This window comes from Balaenoptera ricei, chromosome 20 (assembly GCF_028023285.1).
Source record: "Balaenoptera ricei isolate mBalRic1 chromosome 20, mBalRic1.hap2, whole genome shotgun sequence".
Lineage (NCBI taxonomy): Eukaryota > Metazoa > Chordata > Mammalia > Artiodactyla > Balaenopteridae > Balaenoptera > Balaenoptera ricei.
The window spans coordinates 53,092,412-53,111,777 of record NC_082658.1 but is presented as its reverse complement, the minus strand read 5'-3'; the positions used below and the strand labels follow the sequence as shown (position 1 = coordinate 53,111,777).

Below are 19,366 nucleotides of genomic sequence, written 5' to 3'. Positions count from 1 at the left end.
TACTGAGCCTGCGCTCTAGAGCCTGCGAGCCACAACTACTGAGCCCATGTGCCACAACTACTGAAGCCCGCTCACCTAGAGCCCGTGCTTCACAACAGGAGAAGCCACCGCAATGAGAAGCCCACACACCGCAACAAAGAGTAGCCCCCGCTCGCTGCAACTAGAGAAAGCCCAGGCACAGCAATGAAGGCTCTACACAGCCAAAAACAAATATAAATAAAATAAATAAATTAAAAAAAAAAAAAGCCGGAAGAAATGCCAGGTCATTAAAAAAAAAAAAGGTACCCCAAATACCAGGCTGAAAACCGTGGTCCTACCAGGGAGCTGATGGGAAAGGCAGAGAATTGATGGAAGCTTCAAAAAGCAGGGACCATTGTATGTATTTACCATTGACTCCTGGAGCTCAGCACAGGGCCTGGCACATAGTACTTGTTGAATGAATGAATGAATGAACACCTAGATCATCTGTAGAGTTAGACCCTGGAGGTTTGGAGGTGGGTGGGCAACTTGAACATGCTTGATTGGTTTATCATCTACACCATAGAATCTTAGATTAATGCAATGTCAAAATATCAAAGGGGAATAATTTTCATCCAAACAAAAAGAGTAACAACTTAGATTCACCACGTAGACATTTGGCCTAGAAAAGAAATTCTAGTCCTAGTGAAACCAGGAGACCTAACTCTAAGAATCTGTAACAATAACAGCCATAGGGGATGTATGTATATGTATAGCTGATTCACTTTGTTATAAAGCAGAAACTAACACACCATTGTAAAGCAATTATACTCCAATAAAGATGTTAAAAAAAAAGAAAATTAATTGTAGAAAAATAAAAAATAAAAAAAATAACAGCCACAATTCAATACAATTCTTTACACCTGATAAAATGCATCCATATCCATGAACTCATGGGAAGCCTCATAAATAATGTGAGGTCAACAAGGCAAGCTCCATTCTCCCCATTTTACAGAAAAGGATACAGAGGGCCCAAGAGGTGAAGTGGATCCCCCAAGGTCACACAGCTAGGAGATTCCCAGAACCAGGCCTGGAGGTCAAGGCTGATTTTGAAATCAGTGAGGATCTATCCCTTCCCCTAGCCTGTGGCTCTGGGTTGAGAACATAATATCAACAAAGTACCAATTTCTAGAATTAAACTCATTTTTTAAAAAATGTTATTCCAACTTGCATCTTACCTAAGAAAAGTGATCTAAAGTATGTATGTATTTCAAATACAAAGTAGTTTTAATTTTGTAAAGTTTATGAAATAAGAGTACCCTGGGGGCATGCCTCCCAAATGAGATTGGATTTACACAGAACCAAGAGACAGGAGCTGGGAGACCCTCTCTTATTACGTGACCTCTGGCAAGTCACTTCCTCACTCGGAGTTTATTCTCAGTTGTCACCACGGGGTGGGATCAGACATTCTCCGGAGTCTTTCCCTACTCAAAGAAAAATGCTATAATCAATTATCTCCAGGCATTAGGCCAACATTTTCACAATCTCCCAATAACCCATTCTGTAAGCATAAGGGGGAGACAAAGGCATTGGGGGTTCACTTGAAGGAGGCTGGGGTGATGTCCCTCCAGGCAGCCTCTGGATTTGAGCATCCAGACAAAGAGATTTGGGGGACTGGGGAAGGCGGGTTGGGTGCAGCTGAGTCCCCGCAGGCACCCATGAGCCGGGACATGTCATAAACCTCTCAGATGCAGATGCAAGCAACCTGCTCTTCCCCACCCATCACTCTGCAAGGACTCTGACCTTGGACAACATCTCTCTCTTCATCTTCAGAAAGTGGTAAGTAAGGTGATTATGAGCCATTGACATAATAATAATGAGCTTGGAATGGAGTGCCACAGGCAGCGGTGAGGGAAGCCAGGTGGCAAATCTTCACCCAGACTCCTCTGGGCGGCGGGTGATGGTCCTCTGCACACATCCTCTGCAGATCCACCTGGCTGAGAGGGGCAGAAAGGAAGCAGGCCGGGAGCTGGGCTGCTGGGAATTTCCAAACCAGAGCCTGTGCACCGGGAAGGAAGCGTTTGACAGAACTTCTCAGGGGTTTGTTCTGAATAGTAATGAGTGGCATGCCGAAGTCAGGATTTGTATTTCTTATTTTTCAAAAGCCATATTGATGGGAGCGAGCTCACAATACAAACAGCGGTGATTGCAATCACTTGCCGTTCCCATGGCAACAGACCAGATTAAAAGGGCAAACAACGGAGCTGGAACTCTTCAGATTACTCTTCCGATTTTAACTGCCAGGCAGCACGCTAACACATGGAGTCCCCGGCTCACTGTTTAACAGAATGAAAACCTCTCCTCAGTAACTGACTGGGGACCCTCCAGACCAACCACCCTGGCCCTCACTACTCCCATCCAGGGCATAAAGCCCAACGAAAGTCATCTGGTAGCTTCTTGATTACCTCCAGTGATGGGGAGCTCATTCCACCACTGGCTGGATATGGTGCCCTTTATTGGGCACCCTCTTAGCAGCCAAAGGCCTGGGCTCAGGCCATTGAAACAAGTATGAAAACAACAGTCGACAATAGCATCAATTTTAATCAAAGCCAACATTACACACTGTGCTCATCACTCCTTATTTGTGACCCCCTCTAATCCTCACAACGGTCTGCAACGAGCATTATTATCATTCCTACTTTGCGGATAAGGAGACTATGGCTTGGGGAGATGAAGGCCAAGGTCACACAACTAGAAGGAGCAAAGCCAAGACTGAAGCTCAGACCCATCTGACCCCAGAGACCATGCCTTTTCCCCCACTGTGCCCTGGAAGGAAGGAATCAGCTGGATGTGGAGACAGTTGCCTGGCAGGGGTAGGCAGGGCTGAGAAAGTGAGGACTCAGGGACAGCTGGGGTAGAAGGCACCAGCCCCACTTGCACTGCCAAGCTGCTGTCTCTGAGCCCCAGGCGCCTCCTGAGAGAGGAACGCGGTCCTGGGGCTGCGGGCTCAGCCGTCTCTCTGGCTGTGGTGTCATGACTGTTGCATTCTTTGGGGTTTGGTCTGTGGTTTCCAGGGCTCCAGCTTTGCCTATCTGCAGCTTCCTTCTCCCCCGGCCCTGTGTTCCCTCCTCACACAGCTGCCCAGCATTTGATCGGCCTGGTTCAAAGCAATCTCTGCAGGCCCAGGGAGAAGCAGATTTTTGGAAAAACAAAAACAACACTGAAATAAAAACAATAATGAATTCACAAAGAAAATGACAATTAAATAAGCCACCCCAGGGCATCTGGTGTTGAGTCACAGATAAACAAGGTCTGTTCCCAAACTCAGGCATTCCATCATTGATTTACCTCTCAACTGTTTATTGTGTACCTACTATGTGCCGGGCACTGCTCGAGGTGCTGGAGATTCAAAAGGGTCGAGACCTGGGTCATCCAGAGAGAGATCAGGGTGGGGAGAGCTGGCAGGCATGGCCACAAACCACAGAGAGCAAGGTAAAAAGAGACAAATGCGGGCTTCCCTGGTGGCGCAGTGGTTAAGAATCCGCCTGCCAATGCAGGGGACACGGGTTCGAGCCCTGGTCCGGGAAGATCCCACATGCCGCGGAGCAGCTAAGCCCATGCGCCACAACTACTGAGCCTGCGCGCTAGGGCCCACGAGCCACAACTACTGAAGCCTGCACGCCTAGAGCCCGTGCTCCACAATAAGAGAAGCCGTCACAATGAGAAGCCCGCGCACCGCAACAAAGAGTAGCCCCCACTCGCCACAACTAGAGAAAGCCAGTGCACAGCAACAAAGACCCAACACAGCCAAAAATAAATTAAATAAATAAATAAAAAGAGACAAACGCTACAAGAGTGGCATGGGCCATTGCCACTGATGCTGAGACAGAAGAGAGGCTGCTCTCCTGGAAGACCCTGGAAGGCCTCTTGGAGGAGAGGGTCTTTTCAGTCATTCATTCACTCCATCATTGAAGCAATGTTTCCAGGGTCCCCACAGACCCTCTGCTAGGGTCTGGGGATAAGAGGATGGGCACTAGACCCATCCCTGAAGATGGAACCAGAGTCTAGCAAAAAAGAAGACAGCAAATGATTAAACTCATCAAAAAGTGCCCCGGGGCTTCCCTGGTGGCGCAGTGGTTAAGAATCCGCCTGCCAATGCAGGGGACATGGGTTCGAGCCCTGGTTCGGGAAGATCCCACATGTCGCGGAGCAACTAAGCCCGTGCGCCACAACTACTGATCCTCCGCTCTAGAGCCCGCGAGCCACAACTACTGAAGCCCGTGTGCCACAGCTACTGAAGCCCGCATGCCTAGAGTCTGTGCTCTGCAACAAGAGAAGCCACCACAATGAGAAGCCTGTGCCCCGCAACAAAGAGTAGCCCCCACTCACTGCAACTAGAGAAAGCCCGCGTGCAGCAGCGAAGACCCAATGCAGCCAAAAATTAAATAAATGAATAAATAAATAAATTTATAAAAAAAATGTAATTAGAAATATTTAAAAAAAAAAAAAAAAAAAAGTGCCCCGAAGGATAAAGAGAGGGCTCTAGGTATGAGTAAGACATTACACTGTTCAGGTGAAGCTTCCTAAAGGGAGTGACATTTGGGCTGAGATCAGAATGAGGAGGCACTGGAAGGATGGGGTGCAGGAGGCTGATCGGTGGGGTCTCAGCAAGAAACACACGGTCCTCTCACTGGAACAGCGGAGGAGCCCGTGATGAGAGCACCATTTACAAACGTGTGCGCAGGGTTAAGGGAAATCAAGAGGTAGAGAGTGGTACCCAGGGCTGGTAACAGTGAGGGGCCCTGACTATCTCTGGACCTGAAGGGGAGGAAACAGTCACCAGCATTTGGAGAGAGTAACTGCAGAGAGGGCTTCATGATAGGACCTGCCACCTTCAGCCACGACACAACCAACCCCCTGACCTCACTCTTCTCCTACCATTTGATCTCCTGCCAAGGCCTCCCACTGGCCAAACCCAACCAGAAGCCAGAAAGCAAGGGATCCTCTTGATTTGGCCCCTGTGGTCAACCTCCGAGGGCATGGAGAGAACCAGACAAGAGCCAGAGTGGATCCAAAGGGACAATGGGAACATCTTATCTTTTAAAAGAATCACTCCAAACGCTGTGTTGAAATAGATGGTCAGAGAACAATGGTGGAAGTAAAGAGACCAATGATGGGGCATACTGTAAAAATCTGAGTGGGAGGGGCTAATGATGGCTCGGACTAGGACGATGGCAGACAGAGGTGGTGAGAAACAGATTCTGGGTGTATTTTGCAGGTACAGGTAACAGAATTTGCTGAGATTGGATGTGGAGTATGAGAGAAAGAGCATCAGAAGGGGTCCAAAGTTCTTAGCCTGAGCTATTGGAAGGAGAGTGGCTGCTCACCAGGATAGGGAAGAATACAGGTGAATGTGGGGGGAAGGAAGGGGAGGAGGAAAGATAAGGGGTTGTCTTTTAGACACATTAAGGTTGAGAGTTTATTGGACATCCAAGTGGAGATGTTGAGAAAGTGACTGGATATAGAGGTCTGGAGTTCAAGGTGGAGGTCTGGGCTAGGGACAGGAATGTGACAGTCATCGCTATATTCCGGACGGTCAAAGCCATGGAGACCAGATGAGATACAACGAAAGCAAAAAGCCAAACAAGGACGTGAAAGGAAGCATCATCGTGTCATACCTCTGGCTTGGCAGTGAAAACATTTATACAGTCATAATAATACAAATACAAAACACTGACTTAGCCAAAATTGTGATTTAACTGTGTTGGGAAGATGGAAGAAGTAAAGAAAGAGCTGGCAAGTGGGATCTACAAGTGCTTAAGCCTAGGATTCCTAATAGGACAAAGATAACGTTTGATATCTAGAAATTCAGACTTGGTCATAAAAGATATCCCTGGTTCAGAGTAGTCTGGAAATTGCCCTAAAAGAAGTGCCATTCTCCCTCCCCACAGCAGCCCTGTTCAGACGCTTGTTTGGCCAGAGCCTGGGGAAGGAAGGGCAGGAGAGCTCCAACTTAATAAACGGCACATTTCTGGAAATGTGACTGTGTATCCCCAGTAATCACTCAACAAAGGCAGCTTTCAGCATCCACGTCAAGATGCTGTGTTTGTTCAATAACCTGGTATCACTATTGGACACATAGCTTAAGTAATTAAACTGGAATGAAGGTTTGAGTAGGCGTTTTAAAGGATACTTTTATTTTAAACATGCTCTTTCTTCCATTACATGCTGATTGCCAGGAAGTTCATTCCTGAAAGCAGCACAGTTCCCCCCCCCCCACCCCACCCCACCCCACCCCACCCCACCCCACCGCTGGTAATTTGGTGCTTTTTCAAGGCTACAATGCTTCAGCCAACAAACAATTCTGGGGGTGGGGAACTTCAGAACTGATACAAAATGTTATTATGAATTGGACTCTCATTAAGATGAAAGGATGATGTGTGGTTTCAGGTTTTATTATTTTAAACCATTTGTTGGATGATTCTTTTTTCCCTTGGAAGACACAAAGCTGTGACTCAGTAAGCTCACAGCAATAATGAACAAGCGACAGATAACTCAATTCCTTCAGATCTGTCTTCCAGCTTCATGTGTCTCTTTAGATAGTTTGTGTTTTATTTAGTAATTTCACTTTTTCTTTACTCAAAACCAGGGTGGGTGTTTCTTTCCTGAGAAGATTTTCATGCAGCAGCTGAAGGTTGCAGAAAAAAAAAAAGCCCCACTGGTGAAAGATGCTCCATTAAAGTAAGATTGAAGCCAAAATTGAAAATTGAGAGCTAATCTTTGCGTATCTTTCAAATGGAAGTATTTTTAAATTGGCAATTTAAAAAAGAATAGGGCTTCCCTGGTGGCACAGTGGTTGAGAATCCGCCTGCCAGTGCAGGGGACACGGGTTCGAGCCCTGGTCCGGGAAGATCCCACATGCCGCGGAGCAACTAGGCCCGTGAGCCACAACTACTGAGCCTGTGCTCTACAGCCCGCGACCCACAACTACCGAGCCCTCGTGCCACAACTACTGAAGCCCCCGTGCCTAGAGCTCATTCTCTGCAACAAGAGAAGCCACAGCAATGAGAAGCCTGCTCACTGCAACGAAGAGTAGACCCCGCTCACTGCAACTAGAGAAAGCCTGCACACAGCAACGAAGACCCAACGCAGCCAAAAAATAATAAATAAATAAATAAATAAAATAAAAAAGAATAAAATTGGTTGGAATACTACAGTGCAAGTTGGGCAGTGTCATTATAATTCTAATTAGATGCATTCCCCTGTTTGAGATTTACTTACAAAACGATCTCAGTTTTAGCGGGAAGAAATCCTTACTGACAAATCTGATGACTATGGAATTTTACTTGCCTTGTGGTGGGCTACAAGGGCAAGCCCCATAAAATGTGGACTTGGAGATGAAGGCATAGTCATCCTTCCATGCTAGTGACTTGAACTCTTGTGCCCAGAACGCAATGGAATTTACTGAGAGATATTAAGTATCTGTGCTTCTGTTTCTTTATTTCAAAGATCACCAGGAATTAATTTTTCACAATACTGAGGAACCATCTGGATTTGCAGCTAGAGGCAGCGTTATCAGCTCCCCCGTAACTTCATCTCCATCCTAGGAGAATGGGTCCTCCGTTTGGAATTTTACTGGCTTTGCTGATCCCATTCTTGGCAGCGTGGGTAGGAATATGCGGATTCCCCAGAAAGTGTCAGTACTGAATAGTTTGAAAGTCAGGAATCTCATACATAATGGGTAAAATATTTTACAGGAGGCAACTGAGAAGTGGAAGGCCAAGGATAATGAAAGAGAAAGGAAGGATGAGAGGAGAAGACAAAGTGAACAGAAGCATCCTGGTTACATGGTCCACGAAGCAAGCGGCTTCAGTGACACTTGGGCATCATCTTTCGGCAGCTAGGAAGGCGATCGAGCAAGGGATTTAGGTGCCAAGCTCAGAAGTGGTGTCCATCACCTCCACCCCCATTCCGCTGGCCAGAGCTCAGGCACATGGACCCATCTAACTGCAGGCGGAACTGGGAAGCAGGCCAGTCATGTGCCCAGGGATAGAAGGAAAAGGCTTTGGTGACCACCCATCTGGTCTGTCACAAGACTCCTTCTATCATAGTTCTAGGCTCTCCAGCTGCCTCTAACTCTCCCCAGGAATAACCAAGTTACTCATCCTGCACGATGGGGGCTCCTCACGAAGGGAAGAAAGCATGTAAGTGGCACACTCTGATGATCCCTGGCTCTAAATCCCCAGCTAACCTGCCGATCCCATGCCAGCAGCCTTCCTGGGAAGCTGGCTTCTGCACACCGCCAGAAGTTGGTTCCCACTGAGGGCAGCTGTTCTTAAATTAACCAAAACAAGGCACAGAGGGGAAGGAGCATTTGGAGAGACAGCTGATGGCTTCACTGAATCAGAGGAAGCCGCTCTGCTGCTGCCACCCCACTGCCAAGCTTCCCCTCCCGGTGGGCCAGAGAATGTTTTTCATGTTCCTTCCTCAGATCTGAACTCAGGGCCATTTACAAGCCCCGGACGGAGATGAGGCCTTCTGATGCCAGCCCCAGGAGCTGACAGGGCAGCCGTGAGGGGCCAGCCAGAGATGCAAAGTCCCAGGAAAAGAAAAGGCATTTCTAAGAGACACATGCAAAGCAGTCAGCAGGATGAATACAAAGTTTTGAGATTGGTGTCACTTTTCTTCCCAAGAATTCCCCAAAGGGGTCCTGAAAAGTAGCTGTGAAAGAACTGAAGATTCAGTGTTGGCCGTTTGCAATATTTATTACAAAAAAGGGATGTCCGTGAAAGGCTGCACCATTCACATTGGCACAAGACATGCAGCAGTCTCCCCGAGGCTGGGTATCCCTCATTACCCCACTGGCAGGCGCTGTCAGGGCTACAGGATGGCTGTGAAAATTCACTCTCACCTAGAGCCAGGCAGTGGGGGTCCTGCCAAAATACAGAGGGCACCTGAACAAAGGGCCTTCTGAAGGCAAACGTAAGGCTGGGACTGCTAGGGTGCGGCCGCCGTGCGTGTAGGGGTGACCCTGAGGTGACAGCATGCAGAGTGATCGTAATAATAAAAGCAGCCAACATGGTCACTCACTGTCATGGTCAGCGAGTACATTTCTAAGTACTTCAGAATGCGCATTAACAAATTCAGTCCTCCCAACTACCCCATAAAGTAGCCACAATCATAACCTCCATTGTACAAGTGAGGAAACTACGGCTCAGAGAGGTTAAGTAACTTGCACAATATCACACAGCTGGTAAGTGGTCACACTGGGTTAGGAATCCAAGCCTGTCCAATTCCAGAGCCCTTGCTCTTAACCTTCATTCTATGCTGACCTCTGATGTGGCCCTGGAGATAGCGGGACGGGTGTCACTGAGATGATCTCTGAAGGACCCCAGGGAATCATTACGGCAAGTGGACAGTAGTCATGGTCAGCTTTAATTGGACAACCAAACTGATAGCAGCAATGTCCCAATGTTCCAATGCAAGGGGACAGCCAAGAGGACCACCGAGGAACAGTCACCTGTATCTTATGAAAATCACTACAATGTCAGCAGTCAGAGAGTGAATGCCTAATGGATGGAAAAATTCCAGTCCAGGCTATAAGAGTCAGTGACAGCAGGAGGGAGAGCTCTGCTCTGGGGTCAGAGTTAGTTCTGGTTCAAATCCCAGCTCTGCCGTGACCTACCCATGCAACTTTGGACAAGTTACATAACCTCTCCAGCCCCCAAACTCCTCAAAGATAAAATGGGCCTTTGGGGAGGAAGGGGGAGAGTGAAAAATCCACGTCAAAGATTGTTGGAAAGACTATATTAACTGGGTAGGTGTATCAGCCAAGCTTTAGCAGGAATCCAAATAGCAGGGATCCAATAGCACTGTCGCTTTGGGTAATTTGAGGCAAGTTTTGAAAGGGGACTTTATAGAAGCGAGGGCAGGATACAGTGAAACCTGTATTAGGACCTGTCCAGGTCCTAATAAATCCCAAAGCCTGGGAATGAGTTACCCTATGTGGAAAAAGGGGACTTTGCAAACGTGATCTTGAGGTGGGGAGATGATCCAGAGTGATTGGGGTGGGCCCAGTGTAATCACAAAGGTCCTTATAAGAGAGAGAAGAGAATCGGAGAAGATGTGATGACAGAAGCAGGGGTGGAGGGCTGTGGAGCCACGAGCCAAGGAAGGCAGGCAGGCGGAGAAGCTGGAAGAGGGAAGGAAGGAATTCTGCCCCCAGAGCTTCCGGAAGGAACACAACCCTGCTGACACCTTGACTTTAGTTCCCTGAGACTCATTTCGGACTTCTGACCTCTAGAACTGTACGATTTGTGTTGTTTTAAGCCACCAAATGTGTGGCGATTTCCTACAGCAGCCATGGGCGACTAATACAGTGGGGGATGGGGGCGGAGGTCTGCCCTGAAGAAGGTGTGACCTTTAATCAGCCCGGCCAGGAAATCCCCCCCCAAGAAAACAAGCAGAGGAAACAAAACCCTGACCTCTCTCTCCTCTGGAGAAGAAGTTGCCAAGAACCCAACTGAACCCAGAGGGAGACATGTCCATACAGATCAGCTTCCGGGGCGGAGCGCGGGGAGCAGAGGGGGGGACAGATGGGAAGAGACAGAGAGGCTCTCCAGCACCACAGGGAGACCTGGAGGAAATCGACGTCGGCTCGCACACCGTACACGAGGCGGGGGCCGCGCGTGAGTCCTGAGAAAGAGCAGGACGCCCGCAGTGCGGCGGGAAAATGAGACTCACCCTTAACCCTCAGATCAGAACCCCAGCAAGACAGACTCGGATCTGGGGCATGGAGGGTGGAAATCCTTCCAGAGCTTCCTGGCGGTGGGGGTGGGGGGTGGGGGTGGGGGAATGCCTTGAATGATCTAATAGGAGCCAGTGTGCAGAGGCGATCAACTCAGAGGCCACCACCCCTCCTCCTGTCTTAACCACCAATCCCAGCCCTGGCTACGTGCCCCACACACACCACACCCTTCAAGGATGAGATTGTGCTGGATGGAGAAGAAAGCCCAGGGTCCCAGGCATCGGCTGCCCCTCCTAGCCTGGCTCTGGCCAACTGCTACTGCCCATAGTACCAGCTGGGGGCATGCTCAGGCCCTGCCCTCAGAAACTAACATTCACAGGCCAACTTAGCTGAAACATGCAGCCTGGCACTAGCCAAGAAGGCAACTGTGCAGATTAAGAAAAGCTACCCTTGGGGCTTCCCTGGTGGCGCAGTGGTTGAGAGTCTGCCTGCCAATGCAGGGGACACGGGTTCGAGCCCTGGTCTGGGAGGATCCCACATGCTGCGGAGCAACTAGGCCCGTGAGCCACAACTACTGAGCCTGCGCGTCTGGAGCCTGTGCTCCGCAACAAGAGAGGCCGCGATAGTGAGAGGCCCGCGCACCGCAATGAAGAGTGGCCCCCACTTGCCGCAACTAGAGAAAGCCCTCACACAGAAACGAAGACCCAACACAGCCATAAATAAATAAATAAACAAAAAAAAAACAAAAAAAGAAAAGCTACCCTTTCCTTAAGACATTTTCCTGCCATCTACTGGGGATCTACAATAACTGCACATATCCAAGATGACAGTGAGGAAAACGGGGGCCCCCTGGAATTGTGCAATGCACAACCTGCACAACTGTGAGTGGCAGCCCCCCAGCCTGTCACAGAGCCCTCATCACAACTGGATGATAGTGATTGTGGCCTTTTTCGGTTTGTTGTCTGTCTCCCCAGCCCCCACCGAAACTACCGTCGGTGCCCCCGGCCAAAACCTCCCGGAACACGCCGCTAGATGAACGCACTGGGCAGTGCACTGTTGCAGTGAGAGAACACAGGGGAGAATACTGTTGGGTCATGTTTCTATGAAGCTCAAGAATGAGTAAAATGAATTTACGGTGTCCAGGGTCAGAACAGGAGGTGGTATATATTCACTGTCAATACAGTAGCCACTATCCCCTGTGATGACTGAGCACCTGGAGTTCAGCTGGTCTGAACTGGGACGTGCTGGAAGCATCAACTATACTTCAAAGACTTAGTGTGAGAATCAGAGTGCAAAGTGTCTCATGAATGATAATATGATAACATTCTTGACAGATGGGGTTAAAATTAATGCCACCTATTTCCTTTTTTATTTTTTTTAACATGGCTACTAGAAAATCGTAAGCTACCTTCGTGACCTGTATTATCTTCCTATTGGACAGAGCTACTCTCACCCCCTCCTGCCTGCGCTCAGAGGGGAAGGGAAGCCTGTGTCTCAGACTCAAGGTCATTCTGCAGCAGACCTCAGTGAACTGGGCATTTGTCAGCCGCCTGATCCCATCCAACTCTTCCTTTAGGAGGGTCTAGTTAAGGCGTTTTGACAGCTTCTGCAGAAGGTCTGACTTATTATTAGGATACACGGGTGTTGCACACAGGGAATCAGATCTTAAAAATTCTCTCTTCTTCCTCCTTTTTTTCTCCCTCTTCCTCTCCCTCTGATCTTCCTACTCTTCCTTTCTCCCCCTCTCTCTCCTCTCTATACATCTGTCTCATTCCTCTCTCCCTCACCAACTTGCTTCCCTACTTCTCAGGCCACAAGGGGGGCAACAGGCTGCCAACTGGTCCCCAGTTATGCTGCTAACCTGTAACCACCTGGAGAGAGATCCCTCTGCTTTTGTCTCTGGGCGTCTCTCTCCTAACTCATCAAGGAACTGGCAGCCTGGCTGTGGTCACAGCCTGCCCTGGGCAACCAGCTCTGCAGAACGTAGGTCTCCGTCCTTCCTTCGTAATGCAGGCTGGAGAGGTGAGACCCACGGGCAGCCCCAGCTGGGGGCCTGGGATCGCTGAGCCTGTCAGCCAGGAGGCAGGCAAACCAGGGGCCTCGTAAGACATTCAGGAGAAGAACAGAGTGTGGGTGGAGGTTTAAAAAGAGGGGGGAATCCCATCATGCCACCAAAGAGTAGAGAAAAAAAAAATTGGTGAGGCAGAAAGAAAATGCTGGGATGCAAATAGAGCCACAAATTGTAAGTGGTGGAGAAAATGCTGGCAACGCATTTCAGCCCAGCCCTGGATCCGTCATAGACTCACTGTTGTGACTTTGGGTGTGTCCCTTCTCATCTCTGGCCCTTAGTTTCTCCATCTGCAAAATAAGCTGTTAGATACTTTCTGAGGGTCCTTACACATGTAGGAATCAAGATGTGTTTTTCATAAAGAAATGGACTATGTTGGCTCATGACCAGCAGGTATTTCTGAACCCGTGGTATGGGGCAGGCATTATTCTAGCTACTGGGGATGTGGCAGAGAACAAAGCAGGAGAAATTTCTCTGCCCTCCAGAGACCGTCACACTCAGTAAAAGCTGCCAGCCTCAAGACCGCTGAGGAGAGACAAATGCTCCATTACATCTTCAAATGATATTTTTATTGGAGGCAGGAGGAAAGGTGAGATTCTTCGTTCGTCGGATTCTCACACTAATGAGAATACCTGAAGTAATGGGGCAATTGTAATTAGGCCAGGAGCTCTGCACACGCGAAATGGCCATACGTAAGAATGGGGCCATACCTAACCTTTCCTTGAAAGCCCTGAGAGCGGAGGGATGGGGGAAAAGGCTGTGCAGGGGGCAGCCTCCCCCCAAACAGCAGGTACTTGGAGGCCGCCAAGGTGGTCCCTCATTCGCAGGCCGATCAATCAAGGTGAAGTTCAAGACAGAGTCTCTGGTACAAGACATGGGAAACCCAGGGAGGAAGAGGGGAAGACAGGCAACCAGATGGTGGCTATCCGAGGACTCAAACCTGGGCTGCCAGGCTGTCATCACGCAGACGGTGGTCATGGGGAAGCCAGGGCTCCAGCACTTTCCATGAAGCATCTATTATTCAGGGGAAATCAGGAGCCAGGGAAGGCCCAGGTGGCCCCTCGCTCCCCAGCTCTCTCCACGCTCACCTGCTGCCTGGGCCCCACAGGAGCAACAGCCTTGCAGGAAATTAAAAGAAATGCCAGCTCCGCTCTTCAGTTTGGGTTATCCGCACCGCTGCCACTTACTGAGCCCAGCTGTGTGACCCGGGCAAGCGGCATCCTCCCCAGAGCTGAGGCTCGTCTGCCAAGTGGCACCTACACTGCCCACCGTGAAGCAAGGGAAAAGGCACTCAAAAAGGGGCGCTGATTCGTCCCCGGGCTCACGCCAAGCCTCCAGCGGAGCCCGCGCTGTTGAAGGTTGAACTCTTGGCTAAATGCATCTGACTGAGGTTGCCTGGCCATTTCTCATGGACGAGGAGGTGGCTTGGCCTGTGACAAGCGGTAACTGAGCATGCGCTATAGCCCTTTGCCATGCCACCAACTTCGGGACACGCACCAAACTCTTAGATGCCCCGTCTAGCTGAGCCCCTCTCATGGCGAGGGTTCTGCCACTGAAGGGGTCCTCACCTCCTGAGAGGGGGCCGTGCCCAGTGGGGCAGGAAAATGCTGACTCTAGCCCCCATTCATCTGGGTCGGAGTTCAAATTCCGCCCCTGCCCCTGACTAGCTGGGTGACACATGCTTCTCTACCTCTTAGCTTTCCTTCCCTCCTTCCAGTCTGGAGGAGACTTGATGCCTGACCAGCAGCATCCTGGCAGAGAACAGGGGGCCCAGCTGAAGGTGCCACTGCAGAGAGCTGAATGAAGGTGCAGATGGGGTTGGGGGAACCAGCAAAGAATGAGGGGCACCTTGGGGGACGAGTGGGGGTGAAGGACCAGGGGAGGGGCTGCTGCTCTGGGGAGCAGGGAGAGCTGTGGCCTAGAAGGGCTCCCTGACCCCAATTGTGACCACAGGACAAAGAGCACAGACACGGCAAAACCACAGCCCAGCGAGAAGGGAGTGGGAGAAACAGAGACCCAGCCTTACTCTCCTCCCACACTGATCTCCTGCTGGTACCTCCTGTTGGCCAAACCCAACTGGAGGCTGGAGGGCCTGGGAGCTGGGACACATCAGCATGTTGAGCCTCTCAGGGGACAGAGCAGGCCAGAGAACAGATCTGGGGACAAAAAGAAACCAGCTGGCTGTGGTAGGCTCTATAATGGCCCCCGAAGGTACCCACATTCTACTCTGCAGAACCTGTGAATAGGTTACCTTCGTGGTAGCAGGGACTTTGCACGTGTGCTTAACTTAAGGGTCTGGAGATGGGGAGATCATCTTGCATTATCCAGGTGGGCCCAATGTATCCACAAGGGTGCTTATAAGAGGGAGGCAAGGGGGTCACCACAGAGGGGATGTGATGACGGAAGGCGAGGAACACAGACGGAGTGGAAGATGCTGCTCCGCTGGCTTTGGAGACAGAGGATGGGGCCACAAGCCAAGGCATGCAAGGGCTTCTAGAAGCTGGAATAAGTAAGGAAACGGATTCTCTCCTGGAGCCTCCAAAAAGGAAACAAGCCTAGTGACCCATTTGGGGACTTCTGACCTCCAGAATTGTAATGGAATAAATTTGTGCTGTTTTAAGGCATTAAGTTTGTGGTAATTAGCTACAGCAGCACTAGAAGCCTAATACACCTGCATAGTACCCAAGGGGGTCCCTCTGTCTGGTCCCCAGCCCCCTGCCACCCTCCCAAATCACTCTCTGGTGTTGTGTCACGTAAACCCCACTAGACAGAGGTCAGGAGGGTGGCTCAGACATGGGAACAAATTCCTTGGTTAAGCAGTAATGATTCTCAGAGGGGGCAGGCCAGAGGGGGAGTAATAGGGAAGAACAATTGGTACTAGATGTTTCTTTCACTTTAACCTTTGTGTTCTATTGCTTTTGCTTCCAGCTAAGAATGTTGCCTATAGCCTGAAATATACAGGATAGCCCATTCTCAAGGCTCTGACCTTTAAGGGTATAACACTTTTCCATTCATATAGAGATAAAAAGTTGCAGAACAGAGAATAACAGTCATCTTGTTGGAGGTTTACAGGAACATCGCAACCTGACCTAAGGAGACAGCTGCAACAACAGAGGATTCTGGCACCGAGAAGTTTGCAGCGAGCAACAACACCCCTCTGTCACCTTGCTTTGCTGAAACCCTCTGGGGAGTTCGGGGTTTTTTGGGAGCACGAGCCACCCGACTCCTTCCATAGCTCTGCAATAAATCTTTCTCTGCTCCAAACTCCCAACGTTTCGGTTTGTTTGGCCTCCCTGTGTGTCGGGCACAAGAACTTGTCCAGTAATAGGGGCTGTGAGGCCCACACAAGCCTGGCTCACATTTACCCCTCTAACTGCTCCCAAACTAAGCCTATAGACATGCTCTGGGTTGCTCTCTAATAGGAGTTTCATATTTTTCTCCTTTTGTTTTTTAAAAAAACATCATACCCCTGTTTGGACTGTCTGGTGACGGAGGCAACACAATGTAGAACAAAAAGGCCCAGCCCAGAATCCTGGAAACCTGGATGCTAATCCCCGTCTACCCCAGCTTTGGAGTGGCATCTAGAAAGTTACTGGCCTTCTCTGAGCCTCAGTTTCCCCATCTGTACAAGGGGATGAGACTGAGGCCCTAGTCTGCTGGCATGCTGATTCCATGGTTCTAAACACCTCCCCCCTGTCGCCAGTCAGCCTGACCCTGTAGGAGTCGGGGTGGTCAGGGCCCCTGGAGGGCCGTCACCTCCAGAGCCCAAAGCTTTCCCGGCCAAGTCCAGCTCCTGGACCAGGAACTACAATCTGCTTGTTCTCTGCTGCCCCCTGCTGGCCGCTCAAAAACAAAGGCTTCCTGCTAGATAGATCCCTTGGAAACAGTCAAAAGGGACCCTCAGGAGATGCCCCTGCTACTTCCTGCATGCACCGGCCTAGACCTGGCCAGCCAAGACCTCCTTGGAGACACAAGGAAGCCAGTGCAAGGACCAGAGGCCTGGCTGGGGAGGCTGCCTGCTGTGGGGCCCGGAGTCAGCTCTCCCCATCTCTGCATTCCACCTCCCCCGGCACTAGTGAGATGAAGTATGAGATGCCGTGAATTCTGAAAAGTGGTGATGTCCCATTCGCTGCCTTTGGATGACAGTAACAAGAGGATGGTGTGTCCTTGTTCTCTCTCTCTCTCTCACACACACACACGCACACGCACGCACACACACGAATTCACACGAGAAGCACACAAAGAGCGTGCTTGACAAGGCAAAAATTAGCAGGAGGGAGTCCACTGAGAAGACCAAGAGGGCTGGACCAGGAAGGAAAAGAGAGACCGTGCAAAAACCATGATTAAGAAGCTGAGGGTATGTCAAAGGCACATTATGATTTGTGTCCCCCATTTAAAAAGAAAAGACAGGCAATTAGAAATGCTGGGTGCACATGAGGTTGGGGGAAAGCTGGCCTAGAAAGCCATGAACCAAAATGTGGCTTTATTTTAATCCACTGGATGCCATGTGAGAAAGAATTCCCAGGGCTTTTGTAATAGAAATGTCTCAAATGGCTGCTGCAGTTTGTGGGGGGAGGTCTCCAGTTGTTTGAGTTCAACACCTCCTCAACTACTAATGCCAGGGTGTCTCCCACCACACTTCATGGGGGTCCGGGCCCCTACCCCTCTTTGTTCTTGGGCTTGCAAATGTCCTGGGGCCTCAGGAGGGGAGCCTTCCACCCAGGATGCACTGGACAGGACCACACAGGGTCCTGGGATACATTCAGGCATCAATCCCGCTGGGGGGACCACAAATGAAGTGAGATCTTCACTGTCCCCAGGAAAAGGGGAAGTAGTGGGGACGCTGCACACAGAATATGGACAGGACAGTGGAGGCTGGGAAGCTTGCAGACCACAGTTCCTGTCCTCAAATAATGCCATTTGCCGGGCTCTTCATCTGCTTCTGAGCTGCCCCTGAGACTCTGGCTGTCCAGACACCACCCAGGCCTGTTTTCAGGGCAGCCAGGAGCAGATGAAGGTCCCTTCTGCTCTCATCCCACAGCCTCCACCCTGCTCCTCCTTCTCTAGCTCAGAGCCTTCTTTCCGGCCTCAGGACATTCCTCCCTTCCGTCTTCTGCAGGTCATAATGTCCCCTTCCTTGGACTTCCTTTAAAATCTCCACCTGGTTCTCTGACAGTATACCTGGCAGCCCATCAGACACCAAGCCTGATTCAACCAAAAATCAACCCTCTTTCCTCAACGGTCGGAAGACTTAAACCTCAAATCTCCCAGTGCCACAAAAGGGAAGAAGAAGGGGGGGGGGGGAAATCCCATGTTAAAATAGACGCTGCCACTCCAGTAGCCAAGGAATATCCTCATTCTGGTGGTCCAGGGGTCATGAATTTGGAACCACAAAAAATTGCAATCACACTACATGGCCATATTCAGGTAAATGATGTCTATTGATTTTTCAATTTTAGAGTCAACCGATGGACAAAGCATAGAAGACTTCATTTTGGTGACAGACAGAACACAGACGTTAACAGCTGGGATGATGGGAGAGTAAAGGTACATCAAACCGGTTAGGGAGGAGGAAGTGGGAGATGAGAGGGGAGGTCCCAATGCTGACACCCTCATCCTACACAGAAGAGAGTCCCTGCGGCCCAGCAGAGAGCTCTAGGTGAAGAATAAATACCAAGTTACAAAAATCACCAAGCAAAGAACCAGCAATGTAACTATCTGAAATTAGGAGAAGGGGAGGGAAGGAAGGGATCAGAAAGCATCAAAGCATTCAATTCTCACTTTTCAATGACGTGGGGTAAAAAGCACACGTGGGGAAGCTGATTTAAATATATGGAGATAGAGAAAACTACCAAAAGAGTAAAAAACAGGGTCCATTAAAACTGCTAGCTCTAGGCTAAGGGATGGGAGAGGTAGGGCAGGAAACTTCATTTTTATCCATAAGCTCTTCTGTGCCCTTTGGGGTTTTTTGGGGGGTTTTTTGTTAACCCTGGCATGTATCAATAAAAAATGTTGCTTGCCACGTTAGTAAACAAAGGATGTTGCAGCCACCCACAATGTGCACCCTGAGAGGATTCAGGATGGAGAAAAGCAGGATATTGAGCCTACATATAATAGTTAGGGTGTATCTCAAAGGAATATTTTCAAGGAGTCCAGACTCTTGCATCTTTCCATACCTAGAAAAGTGCTAATAAACTCATTAACTTGAGGTGTCTGATTTTCTTTCATTAACGGTAACCTTTTGAAGTTCCGACTATCTGGTCTTTGTTACGAGAACTCCTGTACATCCTGGCTCCTTCCTTACCTCTTCGGAGCAGTCCCTCAGGGCCATCTGAGAGGCTGTCTTCTGGGGCGGGAGTCCTCAGAAAGTCCGCTGAATAAAACATAATTCTCAACCTCTAGGTTGTGCATTACTTTTTCAGTCGACACATGCATTATTTTGACTTTTAAAATTAAAAGTTTAAAAAGTGACACCAAACTCCTGGCCAACTGAACCAGAAACGGCCAGGCCATCTGCTAGCTGCCCAGTGCCCTGCTCTCCGGCTGGGGCGGAGGGGTCAGTGCGCGGCGAAGGGGCGGCGGGCTGGGGAGGG

At 49.7% G+C, this 19,366-nt stretch overlaps 1 long non-coding RNA gene across 2 annotated transcripts in view; it reads right to left on the bottom strand.

The window, feature by feature from the left end:
* LOC132354800 (uncharacterized) overlaps window positions 1-19,338 on the bottom strand; it is a 201,770-nt gene extending 182,432 nt beyond the window's left edge. For both annotated transcript variants that reach the window (XR_009499415.1, XR_009499416.1), the window contains exon 1: window positions 19,078-19,338. This is a non-coding gene — a long non-coding RNA (uncharacterized LOC132354800). The remainder of the gene's footprint in view (window positions 1-19,077) is intronic.
* Between the last annotated feature and the right edge of the window lie 28 nt (window positions 19,339-19,366).